Source organism: Dicentrarchus labrax, unplaced genomic scaffold (assembly GCF_905237075.1).
Source record: "Dicentrarchus labrax unplaced genomic scaffold, dlabrax2021, whole genome shotgun sequence".
NCBI classification, from domain to species: Eukaryota; Metazoa; Chordata; class Actinopteri; family Moronidae; genus Dicentrarchus; species Dicentrarchus labrax.
In genome coordinates this window covers 30107898-30126122 of record NW_026136718.1, presented here as the reverse complement: position 1 = coordinate 30126122, position 18225 = coordinate 30107898, and the positions used below count along the sequence as shown (strand labels likewise).

At 39.9% G+C, this 18225-nt stretch overlaps 1 protein-coding gene and 1 long non-coding RNA gene across 4 annotated transcripts in view; one reads left to right on the top strand and one right to left on the bottom strand.

Moving 5' to 3' along the window:
* The window catches only part of arhgap39 (Rho GTPase activating protein 39), a 120459-nt gene that overhangs the window by 3577 nt on the left and 98657 nt on the right, over nt 1–18225 (top strand). The window lies entirely within an intron of this gene.
* LOC127350850 (uncharacterized) lies at nt 4341–5937 on the bottom strand. Its single transcript, XR_007880661.1, has 2 exons — nt 5861–5937; nt 4341–4612 (listed from the first exon to the last, which is right to left on the bottom strand). It is a non-coding gene; the product is annotated as an uncharacterized LOC127350850 (long non-coding RNA).

The following is an 18225-nucleotide window of genomic DNA, read 5'->3' as shown; positions in this document are numbered from 1 at the left end:
AGCGCTAGCTTTGGTTAATGTGTTTAACTGTATTATGCACCTGAAGGAGTGCTAATGTAAATTCTAAGCCAATTGTTAGTTTGGTTAAGGAACAGCTCATAGCAGGGTAAAATGTTTAAGGTGCATTGAGTTGTGTTAATATTAAAATCATTCAGCTTTAAATTGTTTGCTTGTTAGCCACGGTTAGCAACCAACCAGTCTAGCGTGTAGTAGTAGTTGTTATACATTATCTAGCACGCCGGTAAACGTCCCATGCTGCGTTCATGCAGGCTCGGAAATGCTGAAGCCTACAGACATCGGTTATAAAAACCCGATACCGATAATTCCCGATATTACATCTTTTAGTGAATATCGGCCCTCCGATATTATCGGACACCCCTAACATCACTGTAAGCTGACCTTGGGCTCTCAGCACTTGTGTTGGCAATTGTTCACTATTTTGTGAGCTTGATAGACAAAATAAATAATTGATCTAAGAGTCTTAAAAATTAAGGTCAGACCAATTATTGGATCTGATATTCAGCATTTTTCCGATTATCTGGATCGTTATTTTTTAAATGACCAATCATATAAAATTGTTTTAAAATGTGCTACTTTGCCTCTGATGCAGCCTCCTTTCTCTGTCTGTAGTGCCTGATTGCTCAGTTTCCAATCCACCCAGTAGTTTTATATTAATGTAATCATTTCTAGGTGTCAGGGAGACAAAATTTAAGTTGGAGAACTTTGGCTTCTTTTGTAAATATTTAAGGTATGCAGAAAAGTGTGTTGCATACCAAGACTCAGGTATTGTATCAGGACTAGTACTCAAAACTTTAAAATGATACTTTGTAGGGCTGCAACGATTCCTCGAGTACCTCGAGTAACTCGATTACAAAAAATGATCGAGGAATTTCCTCTGCCTCGAAGCCTCATTTAATTAAATTCAAAACTCACGTTTCGCACAAATTCTTTTTAGTGTGACACAATGTGCAACGGTGTTACTAACGGCGTTATTTTTTCAGTAACAGGGTAATCTCATTACTTTTCCCATCGTTGCAACGCCGTTACCGTTACTGAGAATGTAAAGTGGCGCGTTGCTACGCTGGTTGAATGAAGCGCAGCGGTGTCAGGCTTTCTGACAGACACACATCAGCTGCCGGGAGGCAGGGTGGTGATGATGATTGGCTGGGTGGGCGGATGCCCTGCTCACGCTGTCTCACTACACGCTGTCTCACTGTACGCTCTAACTACTATAAACACAAGACAGAGACAATGGCGACGAGCCAGCGAAATTCAAAGGTAGCGATATCAAACTGGAAGTACCGACACTACTTCTCGCTTACTGAAGTTAAAGGCAAGAATGTTTATGTAACATGCACTGTGCCCAGGAAAAAAGACTTTATCCACGTCTGCCTCAAGCAACTCAAATCTTATGAAGCACCGCACAGCAACACATGCTAACAAGCCACTTGTTGCTGCTGCTAACCCAACCTCAAGCCCAGATGCAGCTAGCGTGAGCTCCAGTGAAGGAGACGGATCCACTCCGTTAAAACAAGCAAAGCTTGATTTTTCGGGTCAGTAACAGGTGGCGACTAGGGCCGAGCTGAACACACTGATTGCAAGGTATGTTGTTGACAACATGCTACCCCTGTCCATTATTTCTATGCATATGGCCGGCTGCAATCTGTTGAGTTCAAATAAATACCAAATGTTCTGAAATACTGTATATAGTGTTTTTATTCTTCATTCAGTTATTACAAACATATTTTACGTTATAGAATTTGTTATAGAATGTAATAGCGTTATAGGACATAAAAAATAACGTCAGTTACTTTGCTGAGTAACTAATTACTTTTACAATGTGGTAACTGGAAGAGACAGAAGATGTCGAAGGTGTGGGATCATTTTAAATTAAAATTAAGGACAACATCGTGGTGTGTGTACATTTGGACATTTTTATTTTATTTTTGATACTTAGAAAAAATAAGTGGGAAACAATTTTATTGATTTTATTTAATTTTATGTCTCAGGAAATGAAGTGAATTTGAATGTAAGTAATTTTACTCTTTATATTGGAAAACGATTTACTACTTTACATAATATGTATAATAATAAATAAATGCAAATTTTTCTTAAATAGGAAACAAACTGTTTTTATTATTAAGTGATCCGTCTTGTTTTCTATTGTATGTTTAAAATTGGGCTTTAATTCAGCAAAAGTATGTTTTATCCGATTACTCGATTAATCGATGGAATATTCGATAGAATACTCGAAAATATTCGATAGCTGCAGCCCTAATACTTTGAGATCATCATGATGGAATTTTGGTTGTATAATAGTGAAAATATATATATATGTTCTAACAGCAAAATCATGCAAGAAACCTCACAACTCTTATTCCAGTACACTTACTTGCATCTTTAGTTTGCAAAAATTTGAAAATAAATAGTTTTATGGTCTCCACTTTTACTCAAACTTTGTTTCTGGTTCTCAGTCAATAATGTCATTTTCCAACTACTTTAGTGAGTTTGCACTTGAGTTGAACTTACATGAATATAAATAGATTGTGTAGGTTAACGTATGTCTGATTGCATCTGCTGTCCAATCTCAGCATGTGTTCTGGTGGCTTTGCAATTTCAGTCTGTTGAGCTACTATGAGCGGAGATTCCTGTACACTTCTGTGATTTTTTTCCCCAGCATGATTGTTGAATAAGGCAGTGCGAATATTTTGCCCTTGTGGTAGTTTTTAATACAATTGCACTGTTTGTAATTAAATCATGATGAGTGCTGAACGTGAAACCATCCTGAAAAATGTTGACATACATCAGTCCACACATGGCGGCTCCACACTGCACCCATCTACACGTCTGTCAGCCAGATTGACACCTGATCCCAGCAGTAGGGTGAGGCACTGAGTTTATGTGTTGTGCCAGCAGCACGTGGCTGAAATATTCATATTGCTGCTGTCGTATCTGTCACATACAGTGTTGTCTCCTGCCCGGAGACATAAAGAGGCCAGGTATTTAACATGACTGTGCTGTGCGCTTGTCAGAAAATAATGACAAACATCAGTCCCATTTTCTCAGGGTCCTAGGTGATGTCTTTAAAGGAGACATATTATGCCCCTTTTCAGGTTCATAATTGTATTTTGTGGCTCTCCTACAATAGGTTTAGATGTTTTAATGTTCAAAAAACACATTCTTTTTCTCGTACTGCCTATAGCTGAGCACCTCTTTTCAGCCTCTGTCTGAAACGCTCCGTTTTAGTGCCTGTCTCTTTAAGCCCCCACTCCCGAAAAGCGCAGTCTGCTCTGATTGGTCAGCATTATGATGCGGCTGACGCTCTGGCCCTCCCACTTCCCCCTCAGTGTTGCCGGTGTTTTGGCAGGTAGCTCCTCACTGTTACTGAGTTTATCTGCATTTCTACCGTCAATATTAATTCAATAACTGCTTCTAAACCAAAAACTTCACCAGCGGACATGTTAGAGCGGGAGTCTGACCTGAAATCACGGAGAAATGAACAACATCAACAATCAGGATTACAGCTTTCTGTGACGTTTTCCTCAGGTAAATACTGCTATATTAACTACATATACATAATGTTAGTGTTTATACCTTAACTATCAAAACCAACACTGTGTTGTACGCTTGTCTTCTTACCGGTACAGCAGTGACCTACAGTCTACACAGCCCAGTGAAGTTAAACATATTTGTTGTGAGGAGCTAAAGAGGAAACGTGTTAGCATGTGCATGTAGCATAGTATATAATGTAAACCGTAATTACCCGGATGTGGGGATGTTACCATATGAAACAGACGACTGAAACATTAGTCAAGCAGTTGTTTCTAGTGAAGAAACAGCCAGTAAATGTACCAAAGTAATCAGAGTAATAGTATAATGATTACTGTAACCTCCCATCTGTTATATTCTTTATACACATTAGTTCACTGAGACCATGGAAACTTGTACTGAATTCATATTTCATAGTAAGTTTTATATTTTAACTTGTAGCATTTGTCAGACAATTATTACCAAAGTTAACCTTCAGATATTTGTAAAAGTTGCAATTATGTTTTAACCCCTTTCAAAATATATATACTGAATACTGCATCATTTATTTTATATATTATGATGTCATTTATCTTCCAATATAGTAAAGTTTGAATGTGAGACAGTAATGTATTGTGTAGCTTACAGTCATTAATACAGGTTTAAGTTCCACATTTTCATATTGATAGATGTTACACGAACCAGGTTTTCAACTCTTGTACATCCAGGAAATCTTCATAAAACCTCTGTGAAATAACATGTTATTTATATAAAACCACACTTATTACTGAATTTAAAAATGACCAAAACTCTTCTTAAAAGTAAAACACTTTATTTATATTTCAGTCATATTCCAGTTACACATGTTGGAAGTAACAAAGCTATAACTTTTATGTAAACTGTGCAGATCATGTTCTCCATCAAGGTTTATGGTTTCTAGTATATTGAAGTGTGAGCTGGTAATGGAGCTCTGCAGTCAGTGTTCATCTTCATCAGTCTTCCTTTGGATACCCAGACTGTCCTGATGCTGCAGCTGTCTCTGTCCTCTGATGGGTCCAGGAACACCTGAGCTTCATCAGGTCACCTGTAAAACATGGAAGATTCAGTGTTACTTGTAAGGCAGCACATAATATACAGTATAATATAATATACAGTATAATATAATGTACAGTATAATATAATATACAGTATAATATAATACAAGTACAACAGCTCATTGTGGCTCAAAGTAGTCCTACCTAAGTTATAAACTAAAATAATAAGCAGTGTCTCTGGTGGTTCCTTGTTGCAGCTAACTGTAGTGATGTGTTGTTGAAACAGTCTGAGGTTACCAACACAATGTCTATCTAATGGCAGCAGATACACACACAGGACATTTACTGACTGTAACTGATGTTGGAACAAGTTCCCGGTGCAATAACAGACATTCAGCAGTGAGCCTCAGTGTTTATAATACAATAGGAGATTATATGAGTATAGGATGTTACACTGGACCTACACTTATATCGTCAGTAATAGCAGTACTTCAGTAACGCTAAATAAATGAATCAGGAAACCTTTATTCGTCGGTTTGACTCCACAAAACAACCTAGTGAGCAACCCCAGCTGCTGGGTGCTAATCAAAGTTACAGAATAATACTAACCTAATGAATCTAACTAACTAACTAACGAATTTCTCTCTCACAGTAGCTCTATCGTTAACTCTGGTGCACCTTGATCAAGTTAACGCTAGCTGAGATAACGTTAGCACGTCAGTACAAAGTTACACAAGAAGCATCATGAACAATAATCACCATAACTCACTCCCCGTATTTTATTAACGTTAGCTTCTAAGGAGGCTTGATCACAGTTTGACTATTTCTCTCTCACGGTAGCTCTATCTTTACCTCCGGTACATTTACATACAGCAGCTCACAGACAGACAGAGACACACACACACACACACACACACACACACACACACACACACACACCCACCCACCCACACCTGAGCGGAGCCGGAAAATGGCTTTGGAATAACAAAGCTAGCGCTAGCTGAAGTAATGTTAGCACGTCCGTAGAAAGTTCAAGACAGGGACTAGACCAAAAGCAACATGAAAAACAACCACCAGGCTCCAACCTACTACTCCTGGTATTTGTTTTAGCTTGTCACAAGGCTTAATGATCACACAGCTTCTGACTGTCCCTCGTATTACAACAGGAAGTCCGACATCAGCCCAGCCTGTGTGCCTATAGTGTTAGCCACGTTAGCTGCACAGCATCTTAATACCAAGTCCAGCAGGCTAACCTACACAATAAACAGTAAAACAACATTAAATAGAGAAAAACTTACAGCTTCCAGGTGTGAAGTTGGGTAAAATGAACTTAACCCACTATCAAAATAGTTAGTGATTATCAACCAGTTGGTTCATTGTTGCAGCTCTACTTAAACACTGTGTTGTGTTACTAAACAAACTCCCATTATGACCCCATCTCCACCAGATGACCAACATGTGATCTGTACTGGATAGCTAGTATTAAAGGAGAACTCCCCTAAGTTTACACTTGAAATTCAATTTGCTCAGAATGAGGAGTCTTAGTCAGCCTGCGAAAACAGTCTTAAGTGAGAAAACACTTATCAGGCTAATCCTGATGACAGCAGGCTTTAAGGTTACCCCAGATACAGGGTCTGCCATCTTTCACCATTCAGAGTCAGAGCCTACACAGTACCGATTGGAGTTGGCGCCATGGTATGATGATCTATTCTGGCACTCAGGTCGTGCGCAATTTTTAAACACACACAACTTAGCGTGGTGAACAAGACCACAGCCAGAGGCAAAGACCCGCCCGAGCTCTGTCTCTTATTGGTTTAGAACACGATATGATCCTACCATGACTGTGTGTGAGTTTGGTCACAGGAGAACACAGAGAGATGATGCGCTTAATAAATGTATGTTTTTCACCCGGGCAGCGACAGGTGCACCAGTGCGACCTAGAAAAATTATTAGTCGCACTCTTAAAAATTTGGTCGCACTCTGGAACCCTGCACATACAGACTCAGTTATTTCTCTCAGCTATATTTCCTGCACATCTGTTTGGATGTGTGTGTCTGTTTGCAGCGGAAGGGAGCGCCTGTATGTATGTGCTGTAGAAAAGGCAGTTAGCAAGCAGTAGCACACCAATCTGTTAGCTTAATAAAATGTTGATATGCACCTCAGGGTTGTTGTGTTTTGCTCTCCTGGGCTCCATCTTTGTCCCGCTCCCCCCTCTCTTATTACCCACATGAAAGAATCAACAAACTGTTCAGTTCCTATTGATGTTGTGACATGAAAGGACACAGTCTGTACAAGGCTGCAATCTGAGCTGTTAATTTTTAATCCATGTAATCAGCGAGCAGAGCGGTACGAAGCAGAAGCATCAGGCGGACACATGTCACCATATCCCAGAAATATATTAAAGGTTTGACTTCAGTGGGTTGGCCAATGAAGGCCTCAGAATGCTTCACATGAGCTAGCTTGACAACGCCTAAAGTGTTTCTATCTGTTCTGAATCTTCAATGCCATCATCAGTTCTGCCCTATGCTTTTTCGATTCTATGCTTTTATCGTATACATGGGTAAAAAAGTAGGCCATGACAAGTTCTTGGCATCAACACAACTGTTTTATTCTGAGTCTGAACAGAGTGCAGAAATAGAGTTATAGTATTTTGAGTTTCTTTGTGAAATGCAACCATGCTTTGGACCCTTTCTTCCTCTCTGCCATGACTCCTTTTAAGTTTCCAACAGCGTAGACGTCATTGTTTTGCAAGGTGCGACTGTCAGAAAAACATGTCAGAATCGATAAAAGTAACTGATAAACCTGGAGGAAAAATATTCTAATGGAACCGGTTATGGTAAACGGTAAATGGAGCTGTACTTGTATAGTGCTTTTCTAGTCTTCCGACCACTCAAAGCCCTTTTACACTACATGCCACATTCACCCTTTCACACACATTCACTCAGTGATGGCAAGTATCAGAACTCATTCATATTCACAGACCAATGATCCAGCATCAGGAATATGGGGTTCAGTATCTTGCTCAAGGATGCAGCCGGAGGAGCCAGGGATTGAACCAACAACCTTCTGATTAGTGGATGACCCACTTTACCTCTGAGCCGCTCCTTCTCAACTGGAACTGGTTCTCAATTCCCAGCCCTATGCTGGTTGGCCAATCTTGGAACACATTGGCTATTGTATGGTCACAATTTTGCCTCTGGGAGCAACAGCCAGTAGCCAGCAGATATCCAGAAATATAGGATATACAGTTGCAATCAGAATTAAAGCTGCAAGCAGGGCAAGTGCCGTCGTAACATGCCTTCATAGCGTGCCGTCATAACACGTGAGGACCACAACATGAAGATTTCGTGGAAATCAGATCATAATCACATCGCATCGCTTACTTCCTGTTGCCAGTAGGTGGCGCTCTCACTATATCTGAATATTGTCATGTAGACGTGTTCAGGGCCGGACTGTTATTAAACATGTCATGTTTCATTGAGATTGGACCTTGCTCGGCTCAGAGAAAATGCTGCTGCATATCAAAGCAAGTGTTTCCTAAACTAACAGCCAGCCACCACGGGTGATCAAGATGTAATGGTTTCACTTTTGGAGAGCTGTCACCTGTGCACACTCTGCTGCTGCAAGGTACTGGGACAATTCCTGGCAAAAATCCAGTATTAAGTTACTGCTAACAAAAACTGAACATTTCCTACTGCTTCAGCTTCACATTAAAAGCATTTAACTGACGAAACACGAGTTAACTTTTATTTTGAAGTAAGCTAGTCAAAAGGTGCAAAGTGTGAACTGGCCACTATTGTTCAAGAAGAAGAAAATTTCATACAGTAAGTAAGCATTTTTCCAGTCTTGACACATGGCCAATGTCAGTGCAACACAGTTAAGTAGCATGTTTTTGGTTATGCAAACCGATTGTTACAACAGCTGTGCGGGTGGCTGGTCTCAGACGATCTTGGAGGTGAAGATGCTGGATGTGGAGGTCCTGGGCTGGTGGTCTGCGGTTGTGAGTCCGGCTGGATGTACTGCCAAATTCTCTGAAACGCCTTTGGAGACGGCTTATGGTAGAGAAATGAACATTCAATTCACGGGCAACAGCTCTGGTGGACATTCCTGCAGTCAGCATGCCAATTACACGCCCCCTCAAAACTTGCGACATCTGTGGCATTGTGCTGTGTGATGGAACTGCACATTTTCGAGTGGCCTTTTATTGTGGCCAGCTTAAGGCACACCTGTGCAATACCCATGCTGTCTGATCAGCATCTTGATATGCCACACCTGTGAGGTGGATGGATTATCTCGGCAAAGTGCTCACTAACACAGATTTTGACAGATTTGTGAATACTATTTGAGAGAAATTGGCCTTTTGTGTACATAGAGAAAGTCTTAGATCTTTGAGTTCAGCTCATGATGAATGGGGGCAAAAACAAAAGTGTTGTGTTTATAATTTTGTTCAGTGTATATAGGGGTTGAATAATTGTGACATGGCTATCTTAAAAAAATAAACTCTTGCACACAAATACTACATCTTGCATTTTCTGTGTTGATTTTATGTATCACTCAACTCACAGAAGTAATCCCAAGCAGAATCTTGCTCTTTGAAAAATCCTTAAAATCTTTGGGGGGTTGAATATTTCTGATTGCAAGTGTATCCAAGACTTCCTCTGCAGTCCAATCAGCAACTTGATAGGCGAGAATGACTAGAACAACATATTTTAGCTAATCTCTAACAGATATCTGTATATGAAGGCAAGTAAATTGAGATAAAAAGCTAATAAAAAGCGAAAACGTTGTCAGGTGATAGCTGATGGGTTTTAAGATTGCATTTCAACCAATCCGTTCGGCCTCTTTTGCTCTCTACATCGACTGTTTAACTGCATGGAACCAAAGCCCGCTCAAGGATGATTGGTCGGACTATAAACGGTAACCAGAACACTTCTGATGGCAAAATATTGTCCCCTTGCATACAAATCCTGCATGTATACGCAAATATCTGTTTATAGAGATCATTGGTTGTTAAAGTAGCTGTATTGATTCATTTACAGCACCAGTAAATGTCTTAACAAAACCTTTTTACCTCTCCTTTCACTTTCTGATTAGCCTAGTTACAATGACAAACATCATATAAATATCATATAAACTGTAGCAAATGAACAAGTAACTACAAAATAAGCCAAAATGAAAACTGTTTCGGCATCCTGAATCTTTGAGTTTTAGTTATTTTATTCTTTTAGCTATTTCTTTTTTCTCAAATATGTTTATTGAGCTTTTTATATATATATATTAACATAACCACAACGATAAAACAACAACAACGCTCAGTACAACATTGGTCTAGACAGTCTATACACATTTACATCTCACATGCACCCGACCAGTACAATGAATAGGAAATAAACAAACAAAAAAAAGAAAAAAAAAAAAATACACCCCAGTTTGCAATTCTGGAAGTTTAAAATGACCAGGTTGCAAGTACAGTGTTTTGAGTAAGACACAGGAAAAGAACCAAAGGCTAGCCATGGACAACACTCGAAATCACTGAAGCCACTGTAGAGCTGGAAAAGTGATGGAGTCCAAATGTTCATAAACTGTCCCTCTGAAGAGTGAAGCAGACAGGTCAGGTACTCAAGGGGAAAACATTCCATTATTATCTTATGCCAGTTTGATTTAGTAGGGGGTTTGTCACTTATCCAAGACAGAAAGATGTTCTTCCTTGTTGCATATGTGAGGATATTATACAGTCTGGTACAGTTAGCGTCCACAATAGTATCTTGACTGGGGTAACCCAGGATTAAAGAGAGATATTTTCCAGATCTTGCAAAAAACATCCATCCAGTATGCTTGAATTTTAGGACAAGACCAGATACAATGAGTATAGTCGCCCACTGAGATTTTACATTTTAAACATGCAGGTGAGAGTTGAGAGTTCATTTTATATCTTTTGTTAGGAGAGATTTGTAAACGGTGCACAATCTTAAATTGTAGCAATCTGGCACGGTTACACACAGATATTTTCTTAGTTTGAGTCCATATCTTAGTCCATTTATCCCCTTCAATATCTATACCAAGTTCACCTTGCCACGTCTGCATAACATCCTGTACATTTATCGCATCAGTCTGGCTTAAGACATTGTAAAAGTGAGTAATGGATTTCTTAGCTGGGCCAAGGAGGAGTAATTGTTCAACTGCAGATGTAGTGGCATCAGTATTGAGAGTAGTTCCCCTGTTTATGAAGTCCCAAATCTGCAGGTATTTGAAAAAGTCATGCCTGGGGGGATTATACTTTTCTTGAAATTGTGCAAATGATAGCATGGATGCACCCTGAAATAAATCATGCATCAACTCAGCCAGCCATTAAGCAGCTTCAGTACCTTGCCTGACAAAAGTAGAGGGATCATCTGTAGGGGGTATAATAATCTTGGCAAAATATTCATTTTAATGATAGAAACTCTACCAAGCAATGACAAGGGGAGTGGAGTCCATCTGTCCAGGTCCTTCCTTATGGAGTCTAGGAGGGGGTTAAAATTAGCCTTAAACATTTCATGAAACAAAGGTGTGATGTGAATGCCCAGGTAGACAAAACCTGTAATGGACCATTTGAATGGGAATGAGGGTAGTGTGTTAGTTCTATCTCTAAGGCTTCCCATTGGCATAGCCAAAGATTTTGAGAAATTGATTTTGTAACCTGAAAAACATCCAAACAGAATGATTACATCAACAAGGCATAAAACAGAAGTTTCAGGCTCCAGCACATAAAGCAAAACGTTGGATCCCACCCACATTTATGCCAACTATTTCAGTCTTGCCTTATGGCCTCCGCGAGAGGCTCTATTGCAAGGGCAAAAAGGGCGGGGCTAAGGGGGCAGCCCTGACATGTTGAGCGATGAAGTGGAAAGTTGTCAGATTTATAGCCACTGGTGATGACTGCTGCCATGGGATTTTTATACAAAAGTTTGACCCATCTAATAAAATTGTCTCCCAAATTAAATTTATGTAAGACGTTAAACAGGTATGACCATTCGACACGGTCGAATACCTTTTCTGCGTCCAATGAAATGACCATGCTATCAATTTCCTGTGTCTGACAAATATTGATAATATGTAGAAGCCTCCTAATATTGTAACTAGAACTTCTACCTTTGATAAAGCCTGTCTGATCCTCTCTGATGAGAAAAGGTAGAACTTTCTCGAGACATAATGCCAATATTTTGGATAGTATTTTAATGTCCTGATTCAGAAGAGCAATTGGCCTGTATCCTGAGCAGTCCTCAGGGGACTTCCCTTTTTTTTAAAATTAAGGTGATATCGGCTTCTCTTAGTGAATGGGGGAGGTTACCAGTGATGAAAGAATGTCTATCTGAGACTCCCTGTGGTTGATCTGATTCATACAACCTAGCGTAAAATTGCCTGAAAGTGTTATTAATGTTTTTGTTATCAAAGTGGCGGGTTCCATTCCCATCTAAAATTGAAGGAATCACTTGAGGGTCCCTTTTAATTTTGGTCAAATGAGATAAATACTTACTAGGCTTATCCCCATACTCATATAGCCTTTGCTTTGAGAAGAGGAGAGCACTCTTAGCCTGCTGGGTTAGTAAAGTGTCCAGAGCAGCCTGTATTGCACATTTCCTCTGCAACAGTAACAGGTCTGATGTTAAGCAAAGTGCACTTTTAATATCTGCCAGTTCTTTATCGAGTTTTAGTTGCTGTTCTAATTGTCTTTTCTTTTTCGAGGCCGAATAGGCTATAATCATACCCCTGATGTATGCTTTAGCAGTTTCCCACAGTAAGGATGGGTTGTTAGTAGATTGTGAATTAATAGACAAAAATATCTTAAATTCACTTTTCAGATAAGAGATGAATTTGTCATCTTTCAGGAGACGCGTATCTCATCTCCAGCGTTTACTTTTTGCAGATTCTATGTTAAGAGACAATTCAAGGAGCAGAATTGCATGATCGCTAACCACAATATTGCCTATTGAGCAGGAAGACACAAATTGCATCACAGACTGGGGTACAAAAAAATAATCAGTCCGTATGTGGCACTTGTGAGGAGGGGAGTAAAAGGTGAATTCTCTATCCGATGGATGTAGCATTCGCCATATATCAACCAGGTTGATTTCCCCACAAGTCGACAAGAGGGCTCTAGCCTGGTTTGACAGGAGAATTTCATGGGGGTGTCTATCAAGTCGAGGATTAAGTAGACAATTAAAGTCACCTCCCACCAAGGCCAATGGCAAAGATACTTCTTCAAATTCTGAAAATGCTTTAGTTAATAAATCTGGAGAATAGTTAGGTGGGCAATAAAGATTCATATAGTAATTTCTTTGCCATTTAAGACACCATTTATAATCACAAATCTTCCATACTTAGGGTGTCCGCGGGGTTGTAAAAGGTATTAAAAGGTAGTAAATGAAATAAGCAAAAATTAAGGCCATTAAAAAGTATTAAAAAATAATAAACGTCATCTGACGAGGTATTAAATTTCGAACCACTATCCAACTATGAGTTTTTTTTCCCATTTGTGGTAAGTGCAGGCCTATCTCCAAAAAATCATGTGAATTTATTTATATAAATTATATGTGCGAGTAGGACCTGACAGGTATCGATGATGTGTCAGACAGTGTGAGACGCGGTAAAACTATTTGCGCCTCAGTCTATGCTCCAAATGGATAGCACACAGCTGACGAAGTCATGGGGAAATGTAATTTTTCTGACCTCTGGTTAGAGGACTCAAGATTCAAAGACTGGCTTAGGCCAGTAGTTGGTAACATCCGAGAGGCTTATTGCCACGTCTGTAAAAAGACAATGAATATCACCCGGATGGGAGTGAATGCCGTCAGGTCACACATGGAGTCTAATAGCCACCAAACAAGAATGCGCGGATGTAGTGAGCAACTACCAATTTCGATGTTCTGCGCTAGTGCGACGGCTACATCACCGCAAACCTCCACCGCTCTCCCGCAAGCCACTGCCAGCGGTAGGCCTACCAGCACCGTGAGTAGACCTGCGACAGACGTCAGACAACTCTATGCCCCACTTCAACGTTGCGAGCTGAGGTTCTGTGGTGCCTTGAAACAGCGACTAAACACCACTCATACAACTCCAATGAGGGGATAGGAGAGCTCTTCCAGAACATGTTTACTGATTCAGAGATAGCAAAATCCTTGGCGTGTGGCAAGGACAAGACTAGCTACATCATCAAATTTGGTATAGCACCATACTTTAAGAAGAAACTAGTTGCAAGTGTCAACAAAGCTGGACCGTTTGTCCTCATGTTCGACGAAAGTCTTAATACATGTTTAAAAAAAAAACACGTTCGTTTTTTGGAGGATGGTTGTGTGACATCAAGGTATTTTGGTTCAGAATTTCTTGGAAATGCGAGGGCAGATGACCTGTTGCAGTTGCAGTTCGCTCTCTCTCTCTCTCTCTCTCTCTCTCTCTCTCTCTCTCTCTCTCTCTCTCTCTTCTCCTTACTGCTACCTTACTCCTTTTGGACAGAATTATTATTTTATATACTCATCACTTTAATTAAACATTTCTGTTTTTAAACTTTTTAAACCTTTTCTGATTTTCATTTGTCATTTTGTCTTCATTGAGATAGAATGATTGTGAAAGAAAGAGTGTAGCGCTGGAGAAGTGGTGTATGCTCTTCCTACACATAACAATGAAATAATTTTTTGTCTTGGGTTAGGATTAAATAACAAATAATTGTGTAAAGGTCAGTGTTTTTATTGAGGCAAAAAAGTAAAGTATCCAGTAATAATAGGTACTTGATTTGAATTGTAAGCATTACTACACTTATTCACTCAGAAAGTTAAGTAACAAAGTAACAGTAATCCGTTGCTTTATAATTAGTTACCCCCAACACTGAAGTTCGAGAGGTTGCCACTACAGTTTCAGCTCGAAGTGGTGTTGGTATTAAAAAATATTGTGAAGGTATTAAAAAAGGTATTAAAAGGTATTAAATTCAACTTAAGAATTTCTGTATATACCCTGATATAGGGATGCACCGATCCACATTTTTTCACTTCCGATCCGATCCCGATACCTGAATTTGGATATCGGCCGATACCGATACTATTCCGATACCAGAGCTCTGTTTTCTTTAATATTATTATTATTATCATTATTGTTGATTTTATATGAGATAATATGAATTACCTCCTCAACAGGCAAGTATGATATGTACGTATGTATGCATGTATGTCCCAAAAGGCAACTTGAGGTAAGTATAAGGTCAGAAAAGGAAGTCAGAAAAACAGGAAATCCTGTTAACAGGAAAAATCCCATTCTGAAAACAAATATGCAACTGTAAGGGTTTCAAATTGATTGTCATGTCAATATTTATTAAATTCCCCAAATGTCAAATATTTGAGTCTTGAAATATAAGAAAAGTGCAATAAGTGTAAACATCTTATACACACACTATCAGTATCGCATCTGAACAGCACAGATCAAGTACACTGGCTCTTGTAGTATCAATAAATCAAGGTTTTAAAATGTCAGTTATCTGAAATATAAGAAAAGTGCAATAACTGTAAACATCTAACACAGACAGCACACACACACACACTCGGTAATCCCTTTAGCTTTCCCGTTGTCTGCCTGGAGTTTAACTTGTTTTTGGAATGACTCCAGAAGTGATTCCTGACAGCTCGCCTAAAAAATCCTCGTGCTGTTTCGTGTGGTGCTTTTTTAAATGTTTGATTGCGTTCGTAGTGTTGTACGATGCGAGGGCGCTTCCGCGTCTCTGAATTACGGCTTTGCAAACATTGCATTTTGCTGTCTTGCTCTGCGGTGTTTCCAGTGTAAAGTATTTCCACACAGCGGACATGTTGGCTAGCCACAATGCTGCTCAATGCTATCCAGCTAGCTGGCTGCAACTGCAGAATGGATTTCCTGAGCGGAGGCGTGTCTCATAACTCTGTGTCTCATTGAGCCGCGCCTCCGTTCAGGAAATCCATTCCACAGTTTGCAGCCAGCTAGCAGACTGGCCAACAGGAATCACCTGTGGAGTCATTTCAGCAGACAACGTTAAAGCGCACACATGGCTCATGGATATCGGAAATCTGCGCAGGTTGGATCGGGAAATTCCGATATGTGAATTACCCTGGTATCGGTCCCGATACCGATACGGGATCGGATCGGCCCCATCCCTACCCTGATACCTCTCCTTTATACACTTTTTTAATTCGAATGGTAGATTCTTATGTATCAATATAACAACCCCTCTGCTACTGGTGGTAAAATAAGAAAAGTACACCTGGCCAACCCAACTGTATTTAAGTTTGAGATGCTCATTGTCCTCTAAGTGGGACTCCTGTAGTAGAGCCACATCTACCCCCTCCCTGTTCAACAAAGAATAAACCTTTCTTCGCTTCACATTACCCCTCAAACCCCTTATATTCCATGAACAGTTTTAACTTATTAGGTGGCATCATTCTATTGGCAATTATAATTAACTAAGTTGAGTATCCATGCAGATGACCAGAGATGCAGTTTTATATAGCCTATATTATATTGTACTGCTTTTAGGGGCATGTTTTTAGGTAGTTTATCCGAATATATCGACATGATACACTGAATGTGGGAGACCAGTACTGAGCATCAACTGCGAGTAACACAAAACCAGAACATATGGAACCATAACAGTAAGAAACTATACATGTTAAAGAAAAAAGGGAAATGTTGAAAGAAAAGAAAATGTTGAATAGAAAAGAAAATGTGATACCATGTAAACAGAAAGAAAACAAAGCAAGTGACATAACCCTGTTGGCCGGGGCTCACAGCAACACCCAATTATTACACGATAAACAAAAGTTTTCAACTTATAAGCCTCTAAATGTGAATCGTCATCTACTGTTGAACCAGCTGAACTTCCACTGAATGAACACCGGTGTATAATTAAGCAAGGGGGACACCATAATACATATTATGATAACTAATAATCATTCACATGAATGTAAGATGTATCATAAAAAAGTATAGTCACCAGTATACATGACCGAGTGTCCAAACTTAGCTCTCATATGGTCAGGGAATCCGTCATTCCTGATGTGCTGCACTGGTTGCGAAGGTCAGAGCCTCTGGGGGAGGAAGGTTTTCTTGGTGCCATTCAGTGACACTTGTAACTTTGCAGGGAAGAGCATGGAGTAATCAGCAACGATTTGTCTGAGATGTTGTTTGGCTTCATTAAACTCTTTCCGTTTACAAAGTACTGTGGCGGACAGGTCATGTTAGAAGGATATTTTCCCTCCCTCCAGAGTAATATCCCCATCTGCTGCTTTTTGCTGTACAGCTACCATCACTCTCTGCTTGTCTGGGAACGTGTGGAACCGAATGATGACAGGGCGCGGTCGCTGGTCAGACCCGGGCCTGGGCATTGGAGAGCGGTGAGCCCATTCTAGCTTAACTCGGCCCCCCTTAGCATCCATGTCAAGAAAATCCGGTAGCCAGTGTTCAAAAGAAGTCCAGAGCACATTTCCCCTCCATATTCTCGGGCAGGTTGAAGATGCGGATATTTTTCCGCCGCCCTCTGTTTTCCAGTTCGTCTATATGGTCGTGGAGGGATTCGACTTTTCTCTCCAAAGCTACTATTCGAATAGCTTGGCTCGTTAGCGGTCTCAAGCTGTAGCATCCTAGTCTCTGCTTCATCCAAGCGGTCATTAGCCCTCTTCAGCTCGGTAGTATGAGAGAGGACTGTTTTAGCCAAAGGGTCGAGTTTGTTGTCAATAGCCACCATTAGTTTAGTGGTCATCAAATCCAGCGCTTTAGCGAGTCCGGGTTCAAGTTCTGCCTCCTCACCGTCTTCATCATGCTCGCTGCCATGTTAGGCTAGCTCCATAGCCGTGTTGTCAGTTGGCTGTCGTGACTTAATCTTTCCCTTTGGGATTGTTTGGTGTTGTTTTGTCCAGAAGTGTTCAAGACTCATACTACTGCACTGGCATTATAAAAAGACAACGTGGTTTAAGAGAGAATGCAAAATATATGGAAGGTGTTGGCGGAGCTCCCGCAAAACCGACCGTCTCCTAGGCTGTCATCACGTGACCCCCCTCTTTTAGCTATTTTGACTTAAAATGTCTAGAGCTAAACCTACATCATTAGATTTTCAGTCCCTCCAGGAAGTTGTGATCGCAACAATGAACACAAATTTAACCAATTCCTGTGAATTGACCTAGCAAATTTTTTCCAATCACTGTAACTTTTCCACAAATTTGACCCATCATTGTAGTTTCCCACCAGTTTCATCAATCATGGCAGCCCCCCTTGCAAAACACTGAGCCAGATGTCACCAAACTCACTTCCTTGTTTTTGTTTTGTGAAGATGCAGACACAAATCTCTCACATTTACCAACAAAAATTACTGCTAAAGACCATGTAAGGCCCTGATGTTCTGCACGAAAATGTGGGTAAACAGTTTAGCACCACGTGTAACACAAACACGTGTATAAATCGCAATCAAGATATCGGTGGGCTTTTGGTAACACTCAACAGTGTGGTTTTATTTTCAGTGGTCGCCTTCAGTTTTTAATGATTTATTTTATTTAACAAATTAACTAATAATAATAATATATTTTATATAATATATATAATATTTATTTTATATAGAACTTTAAAAGATACTCAAAGGCAGTTTACATATATTTGTATTTTATAATGCTGTTTGTCA